Here is a 15,892-nt window from a genome sequence, read left to right on the forward strand (position 1 = left end):
GAAGTCCATCGTAGAGGTAATTCAACCCATGGTCCAAGAATCCAAATCCTTGCTGCCTGCACCACCGTCGTAGCCAGTTGTTCACCTCTAGTATCCTATTCCATCTTCTGATGCCATGACCATCGACTGGGAGGATTGATGAGAAAACAACCTGTACGTTCCGTTCCTTTATTTTCTTCCCCAGAATTTCAAAGTCTTCGCAGATAGTTGGTAGGTCATATCTTGCCGTGTCGTTTGTGCCTACATGTATCAGTAGGAAAGGGTAGTCGTCCTTGGATTTGAGGATAGTTGGTATCCTGTTGGCCACATCCTTGATTTTTGCTCCAGGGAGGCAGCATACTTCTCATGCGGTTATGTCCGGCCTGCAGATACTTGCCTCCGTGACTCTTAGTAGTGAGTCGCCCATAACTACCACTCTTATTTTCTTTCCGGACACAGTGCTTGTTGCTCGTGAGTGTTTTTGAGTGTCATTTGTTTCCGCTTTTGTTGACAGAGTAGCTTCTTTTGTTGATAGTGTGTCTTCTCTTGCAGATACGGTATCATCCTGAGCTGTGCCATTTTCGTTCTCCAGCATGAGGGCTTCATATTGGTTGCTAAGCTGTGTGGGTGGTGAAGACCACTGGATCCATTTGCTTCTTTTTGTCTCATGGCTCCACTTTTCAGCCTCTGTATGAGCTCTGAAGCTTTTCTCACTTTCCGTATCCTGAATGGTTGCTTCTGCTTCATCCAAGAAGTCCTCATGTTCTTTAATTACCTTCAATGTTGCTATTCTTTCTTCCAGTCCCTGCACCTTTTCCTCTAAGAGGGCAACAAGTTTGCACTTCTGACAGGTAAAGTTGAGTTTTTGGGCCAGAAGATCCGTAAACATGTAGCATGTGTTGCAGGTGACCATGTGGATTTTCTTCTCTTCCATATTGCTATTGCTGATGCAGTCTATGATGGGTGGAATGCAGACCTTATTGACAGGCCCAAAAATATATTCTGTAACTAACATCATACAATAGGGGACATCTCACTCAATGTTATACAGTCCTTATCAACAAGCCCAAAATCATTCTTCTGTTATGTCATACAGTACGGGACATCTCACTTTGAATTTTTTTGGAGCATCTAGTCAATGTAATACAGGCCTTATCAACAGGCCCCAAAAAATCTTCTGTTACCAACATCATACAGTAGGGGACCTGACTTTAAATTAGTTTGTAGCATCTAGTGTAATATAGAGGACTGATCAATAGGCCACTAAAAAATTATACTATTCTTAACGTCATACAGTAAGGGACCTGACTTTAAAATTGTTTGTAGCATAACTTCTTTGTCATACAGGACTCATCCACACTCAAACAATTCTTTTTTCTGTGACTAACACGATACAGAATGCCACCTTTCAACTTTGAATTTACTGTTGCCGAAATTCAGCTGTTTGCAGAGGTGGTGCTTTGTTTAAAATCTCATTTTGGTTGCTAATACTGTGCTCCTACCACACTAGCAGAGCAACATGACTGGGACAAAAGAAGGCCGTGGTGGATGGGGAATTAGACTTAGTGTTCAAGGTGTATGTGGGGTAGGTGGTAATGTTTGTGATAGCACTAATGAAGCAGCGTCACGTCCTATTCAAAGACAACTGACAAATTATGTTACTGGACAGACTACACCACTACTTTTCTTTGGCAGATGCACAGTGGCACACGTTGTCGATGATGCCCAGAAAGAGCATATACTCGAGTGGATGGCAATTGCAGCTTCAAGTGGCCTCTCCTCCTCTTCAACATCACACCCAGTACAGTCCACAGAGGTGGCACCCAAATTCCCCTTGCTTCCTCCCATGTCCCAACTATCCAACCATTCAACTGATGGTACGTTCACACATTCTATGCTATGTTCATCAGAAGTGTACTCAAAAGCTTCGCAGAGTCAAGAGAAGAAAATCTGCACTGATGCCAAAAATTTTTTTAGCTTGGATCCGGGGCAGGACGAAGTACGATCCGAACAGCATCCTAATCCTCGTCATCAGACAATAACTCCTGGGGGAAATGTGATCCTTATGAGACTCTGATATCTGAGGCTCACGTGGAATGTACTGTGCTGTAAGGGCAAGAAGAGGAGGAGGGTGACCCCAAGGGCGAGGAATGTGATAACAGAGAATGGTGATGATGAGGTGTTTGATCACAGTTGGCGTGAACATAGAGGCACACAGCTGAGTAGGTCATCTGAGGAGGAAGGCGAGGAGATTACGTTGCGCCGTACACCGCAGACATCTAGTGATGCAGACACGACAATTCATCCTCAGCCACAACTGTGCCTGTGACCAGCAGTGTCCATGGGTCTGCAGCTCGCAGAGATGGCAAGGGTTACCTAGCTTGGTCCTTTTTTGACACTGCAAAGGATAAGTCAACTCACGTAATCTGCCAACTTTGCAAACAAAAACTGAGTCGAGGTAAAAAGTTCAGTAATTTGAATACTACATGTATGAACCTTCACATTCGCAATCAACATGTGTTATTGTGGGAATCCCACTGTGCAAAAATGCGGACCAGCAGACCTCAACAACCATCACCCGCCCCATCAATTGTATGTGATGGTTTTTTCTCCTCCTCTGTTATTGTGCCAACTTTTGAGACGCAGGTCTTCGACAACAGATCCCAGGTTCCTTACCCACTCCAGTCACGCTGACTGAGAGCCCGCCATCAGCTGTAACGGAAGCGGACATGTTTTTGACTGATCTCAGAGACCGAGCACAGCACAACTTTCTCAATCCACCTTAACATCTCTGCCTGCACCTCTCTCACAGTCCAGCAGTTTGTACGGTTCTCCATACTCTGCCCTTTCTCAGCACTGAAGCCAGCCCATGGTGCCGCAGGTGTGGTCACGTATAAGATTGTTTCCTCCTACGCATGACAAAGCTAAGAGGTTGAACTCCACAATCTCCAAACTGTTGGCCACGAAAATTCTGCCTTTCCTCCTGGTAGATACGGATGATTTCCAAAAGCTGATGGCCATCGCAGTCCCCCAGTACCAAGTGCTGAGCCGCCATTACTGTGCCTGCACTACACCAGCATGTCGCAGGCAGCATCACCCGTTCCTTATCATAGAATCATAGAATCGTAGAGTTGGAAGGGACCTCCTGGGCCATCTGGTCCAACCCCCTGCTCAAAGCAGGATTCGCCAAATCATCCCAGTCAGATGTCTGTCCAGCCTCATAGAATCATAGAATCATAGACTAAGTCTATGTCTGCCAGGGTGCATTTCACCACAGACACTTGAACAAATAAGCATGGCCAAGGGTATTACATTAGACTGACTGGGTACTGGGTTACTCTGGTGGCTGCGGGAGAGGAGGGGTCAAGGGGCTGCTCCACAAGTCTTTTAATTCCCAAGGCTTGCGGGACAAACTTTGCATCTAACTGTTCCTCCACTGCTTCTGGGTCCTCCACCTCCTCTATGGCCTCCACCTGTGCCCTTAACATCTCCCTTAATCAGACACGTTTCCAACAGTGCAGATAGAATCCCTCCATTATGGACTGACCTGGGTTTTAGTAGTGATATTACAACCATTGGGGCAGTACCGGTAGGTAGGTAGTGTAGTCAGGAATAGCCAGGATCATAAGGTGAAAGGAAGCTTGACTAAAGGCTAGTAGTGCAATAATCTCACAAGGAAGGCAGTACAATGCCAGGTTTAAGTAGGGTGTTCAATCAGGGTCGAGCCAATCAGGAACTCATGGGGGGGACAATCAGAAACAACACAGGTACTTGAATCTGGGTTAAGAAGGAAATGTCCAGAGGGAAGAGCTGCAACCTGGTGCACAAGAGCCACTGGTTTCGAATCGTAACAGTACTCCCCTCCTTCCAGGATAGCCTCTGGATATCTCAGGCACATGCTTCTCTGGATGTCTCTGTTGAAAAGCTCTTGTAAGCCTGGGTGCATGAACGATGCCCTCCAGCTCCCTTGAATTATCTGGTCCGTAACCCTTCCATTGCACCAAACATTGCAGTCTTCCTCTGAATCTTCTAGAGTCCAGAATGTTATACACAATGTACTCCTCTACACCATGGACTTTTTCTGGTTGTGGAAGTGTATGCGTTCTACCTGGAAGCAGGTTCTCACTGAATTGTTTGAGCAAGGGTACATGGAACAAAGGGTGACATTTCAGGCTGTTAGGAAGTTTTAAATGGAAAGCAACTGGGTTAATTTGTGCAGAAATTTGAAAAGGTCCAATGAATTTTGGACCCAATTTATAAGATGGTACGTTCGTTTTCAACTTTTTTTTTTTACAAAGCCAAACCTTGTCACTGACCTAAAGGGTAGAAGGTGCTTTGAGATGTTTATCTGCTACTTCTTTGTAATCTTCTTCGGCCTTTTGTAACATCTCAGTTAGGTCCTTCTGAACTTTCTGCAACTCTGCAAGTCTATTTGTAACAGCAGGAACAGAAGTAAACTTAATACATCTATCAGAAATTACATTGTCAGGGATTCCATGCAGCCTAAATATCTGTTTGACTTTTTATTCTGTGGCTTGTTCAGTGGTAGGAATCACCACTTTAGTTGCAATAAAATGGGCCATCTTTGTGAGCCGACCTACCACTTCCTTAAAAGAAAGATCAACATCTTTAGAAGGATTTAAAGATTCCTCCTTATTGACCACCGCAACTTTTTTGCCCTGCAAGGCCACCAAAGCAGCCACACAAGATGATAATTTAAAATGAGCAGGTTCAATTCGCTGCCTAGGTGGCACAGATGAAGACAGAGTTTATTTAACTGCTACATCACCGAAAAAGTCACCTGTACCGGAAAATACTTTATCCTGAGAATTGCCGCTGTTCTGAGCATCCCTAAAAGGCATAGATGAACCAAGCAAGCTGCTGTTTTTGTCGATACCTCAGGTTTGCTCAGATCTAGCCTTTTTTGCTGCCATGCAGTCAGATTTCTGCTCTTTTTTACAGTACTCAACAAACATACTCAGCTCTGTTTCTGAGGGCTTTCTAAGAGAATCGACCATGCATTCTTCTTCAGGATTGTACTTGGAAGGCTGTGGAAAGTACGAAGACTCTGCTACCTTCTGCTTGTTAAGAACAGCATCTTTTGAATCTTCTAGCTCAGGGCTAGAAATAGGGCTAAACTGGGAAAAAGATGGCAAAAGTTCTGCATTGTGTGATTCTATTTTTTCTGCGTTGCTCCGTGAGTTGTTCCCATTGATGAATCTTGGTTCAAATTTTCCATAGCTTGGTCCAACAGCATGGGGATCAGGGCCCACTTCAGGGCCACGAAAACCATTCAGCAGTACAGATGGACCATTGAGATGTTTGTTCTTTTCAGATGGCTCAAATGACTCCTGTCGGCTGGTGTTTTTCACAATAATGCTAACTGCTGGAACATCAGGGACAGAAACAGATTGGGCCAAAGACAGATTCTTCAACACATTCCTGATGGTTTGAGATGATTTTCTTATTCATCACTTGTTGTTTGAATAGCTTCCTTGGCATTCAAACTTGAAGCATCAGGGATATCAAAAGCAGCAAGAAGATCATCAAAGTCTAGAGTCTTCATGTCCCCCTTGACCGGAAAGGTAATGGTATCTGGTTGTGCTAATGCACGGCTCCACTTAGTGTAGATGCCGCACTTAAAACCCTGCCCTGTGTATTCTGATCACAGCTACATCCACCGGGGTCTAGCTAAGCCCGCAACGACACAATCATATCAGGAATTGACCAGATCAGTAGGCTGGTACCTGGAGAAACTAACATGGTCGAGAAAGACTGGACCTGGAGAAGAGGAGGGGACTAACTAGTGAAGGAAGGGGGAGACAAGTCATACTAATGGAGGAGGGAACTTCAGCTGTATCACAGTGGGAGCCAGGAGCTACTGAGCATGCGTTGTGTGCTTCACAGGGGCAGGAAGAGCCAGGGGTCAGTACACAGGAGCAGTAATGTAGTTTAAAGGATCAGCAGATGAAAGGAAGCTTGACTAAAGGCTGGTAGCTCAATAATCTGCAATGAAGAAAGTACTGTACAATGCCAGGTATAACACCTTAAGCCCCAAGGGTGGTTTGCACGTTAATGACCAGGCCAATTTTTACAATTCTGACCACTGTCCCTTTATGAGGTAATAACTCTGAAACGCTTCCATGGATCCCGGTGATTCTGACATTGTTTTCTCGTGACATATTGTACTTCATGTTAGTGGTAAAATTTCATTCAAATAACTTGCGTTTATTTGTGAAAAAAACAGAAATTTGGCGAAAATTTTGAAAATTTCGCAATTTTCCAACTTTGAATTTTTATGCCCTTAAATCACAGAGATACAGCACACAAAAAACTTGATAATAACATTTTCCACATGTTAACTTTACATCAGCACAATTTTGGAACCAAAATTTTTTTTTGTTAGGACGTTATTAGGGTTAAAATTTGACCAGCGATTTCTCATTTTTGCAACACCATTTTATTTTTACGGACCACATCACATTTGAAGCCACTTTGAGGGGTCTATATGATAGAAAATACCCAAAAGTGACACCACTCTAAAAACTGCACCCCTTAAGGTGCTCAAAACCACATTCAAGAAGTTTATTAACCCTTTAGGTGCGTCACAGGAATTTTTTGAATATTTAAAAAAAATGAACATTTAACTTTTTTTCACTAAAAAAATACTTCAGTTTCAATTTTTTTTATTTTACCAAGGGTAACAGGAGAAATTGGACTGCAAAAGTTATTGTGCAATTTGTCCTGAGTACGCTGATACCTGATATGTGGGGGGGAACCACTGTTTCGGCGCATGGCAGACCTCAGCAGGGAAGGAGCGCCGTTTGACTTTTTCAATGCAAAATTGGCTGGAATTCAGATCGGACGCCATGTCGCGTTTGGAGAGCCCCTGATGTACCTAAACAGTGGAAACACCCCCAAGTGACCCCATTTTGGAAACTAGACCCCCCAAGGAACTTATCTAGATATGTGGTGAGAACTTTGAACCCACAAGGGCTTCACAGAAGTTTATAACGTACAGCGGTACAATTAAAAAATCATATTTTTTCCACAAAAATGATCTTTTCACCCCCAATTTTTATTTTTCCAAGGGTAACAGGCCCCTAAAAGTTATTGTGCAATTTGTCCTGAGTACACTGATACCCCATATGTGGGTGTAAATGACGATTTGGGCGCATGGCAGAGCTCAGAAGGGAAGCAGCGCCATTTGACGTTTTTGGCTGGAATTGAGATCGAACACCATGTTGTGATTGGAAAACCCCTGATGTACCAAAACAGTAGAAACCCCCCACAAATGACACCATTTTGGAAACTAGACCCCCCAAGGAACTTATCTAGATGTGTGGTGAGAACTTTGAACCCCCAAGGGCTTCACAGAAGTTTATAACATACAGCCGTACAATTAAAAAATCATATTTTTTCCAGAAAAATGATCTTTTCACCCTCAATTCTTATTTTTCCAAGGGTAACAGGACCCTAAAAGATATTGTGCAATTTGTCCTGAGTGCGCTGATACCCCACATGTGGGGGTAAACCACTATTTGGGTGCATGGCAGAGCTCGGAAGGGAAGCAGCAACATTTGACGTTTTTGGCTGGAATTGAGATCGAACACCATGTCGCGTTTGGAAAGCCCCTGATGTACCAAAACAGTAGAAACCCCCAACAAATGACACCATTTTGGAAACTAGACCCCCAAGGAACTTATCTAGATGTGTGGTGAGTACTTTGAACCCCCCAGTGCTTCACAGAAGTTTATAACGCCTGGGCGTGAAAATATAAAAAATCGTATTTTTTCCACAAACATGATCTTTAGTCACCAATTTTTTCATTTTCACAAGGGTACAAGGAGAAATTGGACCCCAAAAGTTGTTGTCCAATTTGTCCTGAGTACGCTGACACCCCATATGTGGGAGAAAACTACTGTATGGGCACACATCGGGGCTCGGAAGGGAAGTAGTGACGTTTTGGAATGCAGACTTTGATGGAATGGTCTGCGGGTGTCATGTTACCTTTGGAGAGCCCCTAATGTACCTAAACAGTGGAAACCCCCCACAAATGACCCGATTTTGGAAACTAGACCCCCTAAGGAACTTATCTAGATGTGTGGTGAGCACTTTGAACCCCCAAGGGCTTCACAGAAGTTTATAATGCCCAGGCATGATAAAAAAAATCATATTTTTTCCACAAACATGATCAATTAGTCTCCAATTTTTTTATTTTCCCAAGGGTAACAGGAGAAATTGGACCCCAAAAGTTGTTGTCCAATTTGTCCTGAGTACGCTGATACCTCATATGTGGGAGAAAACTACTGTATGGGCACACGTCGGGGCTCGGAAGGGAAGTAGTGACGTTTTGGAATGCAGACTTTGATGGATTGGTCTGCGGGTGTCATGTGCGTTTGGAGAGCCCCTGATGTACCTAAACTATTGAAACTCCCCACAAGTGACCCCATTTTGGAAACTAGACCCCCCACAGAACTTATCTAGATGTGTGGTGAGCACTTTGAACCCCAAATGCTTCACAGAAGTTTATATCGCCTGGGCGTGAAAATAAAAAAATCATTTTTTTCCACAAAAATGATATTTTTGCCCCCAATTTTTTATTTTCCTAAGGGTAACAGGAGAAATTGGACCCCAAAAGTTGTTTTGCAATTTGTCCTGAGTATGCTGATACCCTATATGTGGGGGTAAAACACTGTTTGGGCGCATGGCAGAGCTTGGAAGGGAAGGAGCACCATTTGACTTTTTCAACGCAGAATTGGCTGGAATTGAGATCAGATGCCATGTTGCATTTGGAGAGCACCTGATGTGCCCAAACAGTGGAAACCCCCCAATTATACCTCCAACCCTAACCCCAACACACCCCTAACCCTAGCCCTAACCCTAGCCCTAAACCTAGCCCTAGCCCTAACCCTAACCCTAGCCCTAACCCTAATGGGAAAATGGAAATACTTTTTTTATTTTATTAATTTTCCCTAACTAAGGGGGTGATAATGGGGGGTTTGATTTACTATTTATGGCAGTTTTTATGTTTGGCGGCTGTCGCACGCTAAAAGATGCTTTTTATTGTAAATATAGTTTTTGCATCACCACATATTGAGAGCTATATATAGACGGAGATTTTGATTTTTCCATTCATACACCGTATAGAGCTGTCTGCTTCTGATATAGTACCGTATATCTGCTGTTTAGATTACGGTAAAAGCCATACTGAGACAGCGTCTGTGTGTGACTACAGAAAAAAATAGATGTAGATTTTCATTTTTCCATACGTACACCGTATAGAACTGTATGCTCCTCACACACTACCGTGTACCTGCTGGTATCACGGACAAATACATGCTATCTGTGTTTGACTCCGTAAAAAAACAAATGGAGATTTAAAATTTTCCATACATACACCATATACAGCTGTCCGCTTCTCAAACAGTATCGTATATCTGCTGTTTGGATTACGGTCCAATCTATACAGAGACAGCGCGTGTGTGTGAGTCCGTAAATACATAGACGGACATTTCCATTTTTCCATGCACTGTATAGAGCTGTCCGCTTCTCTAACAGTATCGTATATCTGGTGTTTGTCTTACGGTCAAATATATACAGAGACAGCGTGTGTGTGTGTGCGACTCCATAAAAAAATAGACAGAGATTTAAAATTTTCCATACATACACCGTATGGCCGTATGCTCCTCACACACTACCATGTATCGGCTGGTATCAAGGACAAATACATGTTATCTGGGTGTGACTCTGTAAAAAAATACACTGAGATTTTCATTTTTCCATACATACACCCTATAGAGCTGTCCATTTCTGATACAGTACCGTATATCTGTTGGTTGGATTACGGTCAAATAAATACTGGGAGAGCGTCTGTGACTAAGGAAATATATACAGAGATTTAAATTTTTACCTACACCTTATACAGCTGTACGCTCCTCATACAGTACCATATATCTGCTGGTATTTTTGTTACATTTTCTACAAACATGAGGAAGTATGGTGGAAGAGGCTGCAAACGTACGCCGGGGGCAGCTGGTACTGATGGTGGTAGTGGTGCATCTGCTGGTGATGCCAAAAGCACAATAGCAGCTAAGGCAGGAGGTGTTCAGCCTGCATCATCATCTGGCACAAGAAGGCCTGTAAGGTTTCCTTTTCTGGGAGTAGGAAAACCGCTTTTAAAGCCGGAGCATCAGGAACAGGTTTTGGCTTACATTGCCAAAACAGCCACCAGCTCTATTGCCTCCTCTTCTGAACTTTCAAAACCTGCAAGCACTGAGTCGTCAGTGCAGGGTTCTGGTCAGGAAAAACACCTTTCCTTGTGTCCTTCACCTCCACCAAACCTGAAGGATGGGGCAGCCCACACTTCAGATTACTCCATGGAGCTCTTTTCACATACCATGCCAGGGTTATCCAGTCAAATCCTGAATTCCCCAGTCCAAGATGAATCTGACATGGAGTGCACTGATGCACAGCCACTGCTAGATGATTCTGCTAGTACATTGACCCACAGCACTACATTGCCCTCGTAGTCTACTGAGCCAGAATCTGACCCTAATGAAACTCAGGTGCCCCTTCCCGCATACTATACCACCTTACACGGTGACACAGAGGAAGGTGCAGATGAAATTGAAGAGCAGGTGATGGATGACCCAGTTGTTGACCCGGATTGGCATCTATAGGGGGGAAGAGGGTGCCGCTGCCAATAGCTCAGATGAAGAGAAGGATCCGCAGCAGGCATTGACATCACAGAAGCAGTTATCTGGCAGGCCCATAGCTGTCCAAAAACGTGGAACAAAAACCAAAAGAGGTGCAGGACAGCTTGGCCACACGGTCAAATTAGCACAGCGTGCAAGCCCTGAAAATTTATACCATAGTAGGAAGAGTGCAGTGTGGCACTTCTTTGTCCAAAATCCTACTGATGAGGCAAAGGTTATCTGTAAGAAGTGCAGAAGGACCTTTAGCTGAGGGAAAAATCTCAGAAATTTGAATACCAGTTGCATGCTTAGACATTTAACCACCATGCACTTGCAAGCGTGGACGGACTACAAAACTTCAGGTACCACATGTGCACCTGCTCCGACTGAAGGTAGCCAGCAACGCTCCATCGCTTCCCCCACTGTAAGACCACCGCCACCGGTAAGCACACCACCAGCAATAAATGTAGAGGTGTCGTCGCAAGGCAAAAGCAGTCAGGGAATCACAATGCTTTTGCAAGAAACACTGAATCTAGGCCATCACCACCAACACCTTCACCATCACCAACCCCCTCTCAGTCCGTCCGGTCCACCGCTAGTTCCACATGTGCAGCTCTCAAGTCCAGCTCACCCTAGCAGACATTCTGAGTAGGACAAGAAAGTACTCATCCTCTCATCCGCGTACACTGGCTTTGAACGCCTACATTGCCAAACTGATCTCATTAGAGATGATCCCCTTCCATTTGGTTGAAAGCGAAGCTTTCCAAGAGCTCATGCCCTACGCTGTCCCACGCTATGACCTACCCAGTCGGTACTTTTCTCAAAAAGCCATCCCTGCCCTCCACCTGCATGTGAAAGACTGCATTGTCCATGCACTCAAACAATCAGTAAGTGGAAAGGTGCACCTCACAACAGATGCATGGTCCAGTAGGCATGGCCAGGGCCATAGTGTGTCCATCACTGCACACTGGGTTATTGTGGTCGATGCAGCATCCACAGGGGACTGCGGTGGTGGAACAGTGCTGCCTAGCCCACGGTATTGGAAACAGTTGGCTGTAGGCATTCGACCCTCCTCCTCCTCCTGAAGCGAAAGCTCCTCAACAGAGCGGAGTCGCATGAGCATTCCATCCGCAGCTGCCAGTGTTGCACACGAGGTGTCCCACTATCAAACAGCTAGTGGTAAGTGGCAGCAGGCTGTTTTAAAGATGATGTCTTTGGGCGACAACAGACACACAGCGAAGGTACTGGCCGACTACTTGCATTGACAAACTAAGTCATGGCTGTGCAGTCTACATCTTGAGACAGGCAAGGTAGTCAGTGATAACGGCCGGAATTTTGTGGCAGCTGTAGCCCTTGCAAAACTCACACACATACCTTTCCTGGCTCACACTTTGAACCTGGTGGTGCAGTGCTTCCTAAATAATTATCCGGAGTTAACAGCCCTGCTCCAAAAGGTGCGAAGACTGTGCTCGCACATCCGTCGCTCGCCTGTACACTCCAGCCGTATGCAAAAGCTGCAGTGATTGCTCCACCTCTCCAAGCATTGCCTAATCATAGACATTGCAACAAGGTGGAACTCCACCCTGCACATGGTTTAGAGGCTGTGCGAACAGAGGCAGGCTGTAATGCATTTGTGGGAGGATACACGGGCAGGCAGTTTGAGGGCAGACATGGAGTTGTCAGGTGTGCAGTGGTCAAAGCTGAAAGACCTCTGTAAAGTCCTTCAGTGTTTTGAGGAATGCACACGGCTGGTAAGCACAGACGACACCATCATAAGCATGAGCATCCCAATTATGCATCTGCTCATGCAAAGTTTGACGCACATTAAGGATCAGGCATCTGCAGCGGAGGAGGAATAGGAGGAGGAGGGAAGCCTTGATGACAGTCAGCCATTGTTTGGTCAGGGAACTGTCCTGGACAAGGTGGAGGAAGAAGAGTAAGAGGAGGAGGATGAGGGGGATGGTTATTTTGGGGAGGAGGATGCTTCTCAGGGGGCAAGAGAAAATGTTGGCGTGGCAAGGTCAGGTACAGGGTTTGTGAGTGACAGGAGGGATGTGGATTTGCCAGAAAGTGCTCCTCCACCCACCACTGCCAGTGCATCATTGACACCTGGAACATTGGCCCACGTGTGTGATTATGCTTTGTGGATCCTAAAAAGGGACCCCCGCATTGCCAAAGTGATGAAGGATGATGACTACTGGTTGGCCAGCATCCTGGATCGACGCTATAAAGGCAAATTACACAACATCTTGCCACAGGTGAACCTAGAGATAATATTGGGTAACAAACAAGCAACTCTGGTAAACCGTTTGTTTGAGGCTTTCACAGGACATAGCAGCGGTGCTGGTTCTCCCACGAGCTGAAGTGGGCAAAATGGAAGAGGTGTCCGTGGTGCACACAGCCAAAGTGGCATTGGAGACAGGGGTTTCATGACCATGTTGTGGACTGATTTCTCAAGTACCGCTCACACGACTGGTAATACTGCATCGATTGCAAGTGACAGGAGACAGCAGTTGTCAACTATGGTTACAAACTACTTCTCCTCCCATATCGATGTTCTCCCTCACAAGTCATTCCCTTTTGACCATTGGGCCTGTAAACTGGACACCTGGCCTGAATTGGCTCAATATGCCTTACAGGAGCTCGCTTGCCCTGCTGCTAGTGTGCTATCTGAAAGAGTCTTCACAGTGCTGCTGGATCAATCCTGACAGAAAAAAGGACCCATCTGTCGAGCCAAAATGTTGATGATCTAACCTTCATTAAAATGAACCATGCATGTGTTTCAAAGGATTTTGTCCCACCTTCCCCTGATGACACATAGGTTGCCAGAAATTTGTCTCGCTTTTGTCCTCCTCTTCCTCGGACTTGTCAAATTCCTCCATTTGCTGCTGCTGAATGTACAGCCTACAAGTTAACATATGCCATTTTTTAAACCTCCCTAACTGGGCTGCCCCCCCAAGGGCTGGGGTCACCACCTGGTGCACCTGGGCATGTGCCGTTGCTCTGAACAGGTGGGTGGGCTCGCTCTTGGCCGACGGCCCTGGCACAGGGCCCCTCATAGTACAATACAGTGTCTCTGATGGTTGGGGGCCCACTCGCCGTCAGACACACTGGCGTACTATGAGGGGCCCTGTGGCAGTACCGTCACCAATGAGTGGGCCCCCCGCTTGCTCATGGCCACAGCACTTGCAAGTTGCAATACTTACCTCTCCCTGCTCCACCGCTGTGTAGTCTGGGGAGTTAAATCCTTCACAGGGACAGCCACTACAAATTTGGTGAACTGATCAATGATGGTTAAGATGTAGCTATAGCCTGTCCTGCTGGCCTCTACCTTCAGATGATCAATGGCTACCATTTGTAATGGACGTCAACTCACAATCGGATGCAGTGGTGCTTTATGATCAGCTTTCACAGTTTTCCTAGTCACAGACGTGTGACATTCCTGCCACCATTTTTCAATGTCTCCTCTCATGCCAATCCAATAGAATCGCCTACGGCCTGTGGCTTCTGTCTTTTGCACTCCAAAGTGACCAGACACATTATGATAGGCAGTGAGGACCATGTCTACATCTGTCCCCGTGATCATAATTTGATGGAGACGAGTAACGGTGATGGGATCCACGCTACTGCGATACAGCAATCCTTTCTTCACAAATAACCATTTTCGCTGTCTCCACAGACAAAGTAATTGAGGGTCAGCATTGCCTCAGCGAAATCTACCAGAAGGTTTTCCCATGATTAGTAATTCCCAAATTTCTGCAAACACTCGACTTTCCGTCTGTACTTGTATCCATCTAGTTTCCAGTAGCGGAGAGTCTGGACTGGCTTACTGAGACTGAAATATATATGAAGATTTAAAAGTACCCCAACAATGTATACTGGTGTACACTTTGAATACATTTCCCTTTTTCTACTTTTTATATTCTGGTGTAATCCATTCTGAGCCTGTGAGAGTCTGTGTCTGACTCCGGAAATATAGACGGAAATTTACAATTACCCCTAGACTGGATATACCTGGTATCTGCTGATACAGTACCTTTGTTCTAAATTTTTTAATACGGTATAATCCATACTGAGTGAGCGGTGTCGTTTCCTCCTTCTATATATACGGCGATAAAAATTTTACCCTATACTATATACAGCTTCTATCTTTTTTCGACATTTAGTATTACGATCAAATCCATACTGAGTGAGCGTCTGAGGGTGACTACGGGAATATATACGCAGATTTATACGGAGATTTAAATTGTACCCTATAATATATATACTTGCTATCTTGTTATCCAGTACCTTTTTTTCAACATTTTGTATTATCGTCAAATCCAGACTGAGTGAGCATCTGAGGGTGACTCCGGAAATATATACCGAGATTTCAAATTTGCCCAACACTGTATACAGCTCTACGCTTCTGATACAGTACCCTAATTAACTGTGCGGTACCCATGGTAACTGGATGAAGTGAGGTCCGGCATGTTTAGTGACTCTTAATAAAGTCGTGTACTAAGAAGCGTTATGGACTATGTGTAAAGCCTGTGATATATAACATGGCCTCAAGTGGTTTATGATGTTTAAATAAACCAAATAGACTGCTTTTGTGAGAAAAACATCCCAGTGTGCTTTCATCCCTTTGCCAAGCCAGTGTCCCCCAACACACGCGGTAAGCGCTGTCTTACTCGGTGAATATTCGACAAATTAATTGGCGAATATTGCAAATTCAGCAAACGTAATCCGAATCGAGCATTGAAATATTCGCTCATCTCTACTCTTAATTTCCTTAAATTTTTTGATAATGTCTGATCCATATGATCCTCATGATGCAGACTATCTTCCGTTGAGTGCAATATACTTCAATTATATGGTACATAGCTAGAGCTAGACCCCTAAACATAACTTAGTGACAAGATTTTATCTCTGCCGTTTCATGGAGAGGTGTGAAGGGTTAATCTAAAAGACTACATTATTTTCAGTCACATCTTTTTGCCACAACGTTATATTTTCATCAAGTTATTTCTCATTTCCACGGTACAGAACCTGCTCAGATCAGCATTTTTTAGTAACTGGATTACTGCTGTCTCTCCCCAGAGAGAACGCACTGCTTGTTCCGTATTGACCAGGGAATATTACTGCAGGCTCATTTCACAAACATTGTTTTCTGCTAATACCATTTAAAATTAGATTTATCAATATGTTTAAAAACATATATATCTTTGTGTACT

The 15,892-nt window shown here is 44.6% G+C and overlaps 1 pseudogene; it reads right to left on the reverse strand.

Moving 5' to 3' along the window:
- Positions 1-4,502: 4,502 nt before the first annotated feature.
- On the reverse strand, positions 4,503-15,433 carry LOC141091379 (zinc finger protein 592-like; annotated as a pseudogene).
- Between the last annotated feature and the right edge of the window lie 459 nt (positions 15,434-15,892).

Source organism: Dendrobates tinctorius, unplaced genomic scaffold (assembly GCF_039654945.1).
Source record: "Dendrobates tinctorius isolate UK_male_01 unplaced genomic scaffold, ASM3965494v1 ptg000051l, whole genome shotgun sequence".
Lineage (NCBI taxonomy): Eukaryota > Metazoa > Chordata > Amphibia > Anura > Dendrobatidae > Dendrobates > Dendrobates tinctorius.